The sequence below is a fragment of the Arachis stenosperma genome, chromosome 1, assembly GCF_014773155.1.
Source record: "Arachis stenosperma cultivar V10309 chromosome 1, arast.V10309.gnm1.PFL2, whole genome shotgun sequence".
NCBI lineage: Eukaryota > Viridiplantae > Streptophyta > Magnoliopsida > Fabales > Fabaceae > Arachis > Arachis stenosperma.
The window spans coordinates 80,888,626-80,889,929 of NC_080377.1; the positions used below are offsets into that span (position 1 = coordinate 80,888,626).

General features: G+C 36.8%; 1 non-coding gene across 1 annotated transcript; it reads right to left on the bottom strand.

Moving 5' to 3' along the window:
• Window positions 1-976: 976 nt before the first annotated feature.
• Window positions 977-1,084, bottom strand: LOC130956065 (small nucleolar RNA R71). Its single transcript, XR_009076995.1, has one exon. It is a non-coding gene; the product is annotated as a small nucleolar RNA R71 (small nucleolar RNA).
• Between the last annotated feature and the right edge of the window lie 220 nt (window positions 1,085-1,304).

Below are 1,304 nucleotides of genomic sequence, written 5' to 3' on the forward strand. Positions count from 1 at the left end.
TAAAATCAAATCTTTTTAAAATTGTTTTCAAATCATATCTTTTCAATCACATTTTTTGAAAGCATAATTTTTCAAACATATCTTTTTAATCACATCTTTTTCAAAAATAGTTTTTCAATCATATTTTTTTCAAAATCTTTTTCAAAAAATCACTTGATTTCTTTCCCACTTTTAGTTTTCGAAAATTATCAATCAATTTTTCAAAATGTTTTTAAAATCTTTTTAACTTAATTTTCGAAAAAATTTCTTCCCCTCTTCTCACATCCTTCTATTTATGGAGTACCACTCCTTCTCAATGCACAATTCGAACTCTATCTCACTAAGTTCGAATTCTCTACTTCTTCCTTCTATTTTTCTTTTCCTCTGACACCTCAAGGAATCTCTATACTTTGACATAGAGGATTCCACATTTTCTTGTTCTCTTCTCTTTCATATGAGCAGGAACAAAGACAAAGGCATTCTTGTTGAAGCTGACCCTGAACCCGAAAGGACCTTGAAGCGAAAGCTAAGAGAAGCTAAGGCACAACTCTCTGTAGAGGACCTAACAGAAATCTTCAAAGAAGAAGAAACCATGGCAGCCGAAAACAACAACAATGCAAACAATGCAAGGAAGGTGCTGGGTGACTTTACTGCACCTACTCCCGACTTCTATGGGAGAAGCATCTCTATCCCTGCCATTGGAGCAAACAACTTTGAGCTTAAGCCTCAATTAGTTTCTCTAATGCAACAGAATTGCAAGTTTCATGGACTTCCATTGGAAGATCCTCATTAGTTCTTAGCTGAATTCTTGCAAATCTGTGACACTGTCAAGACTAATGGGGTTGACACTGAGGTCTACAGACTTATGCTATTCCCTTTTGCTGTAAGAGACAGAGCTAAGACATGGTTGGACTCACAACCTAAAGAAAGCCTAGACTCATGGGAAAAGCTAGTCAATGCCTTCTTGGCAAAGTTCTTTCCACCTCAAAAATTGAGTAAGCTTAGAGTGGAAGTCCAAACCTTCAGACAGAAGGATGGAGAATCCCTCTATGAAGCTTGGGAAAGATACAAACAATTGATCAGAAAATGTCCTTCTGACATGCTTTCTGAATGGAGCATCATAGGTATTTTCTATGATGGTCTCTCTGAACTATCCAAGATGTCTTTGGATAGCTCCGCTGGAGGATCTCTTCATCTGAAGAAGACGCCTACAGAAGCTCAAGAGCTAATTGAAATGGTTGCAAATAACCAATTCATGTACACTTCTGAAAGGAATCCTGTGAACAATGGGACTAATCAGAAGAAAAGAGTTCTTGAGATTGATA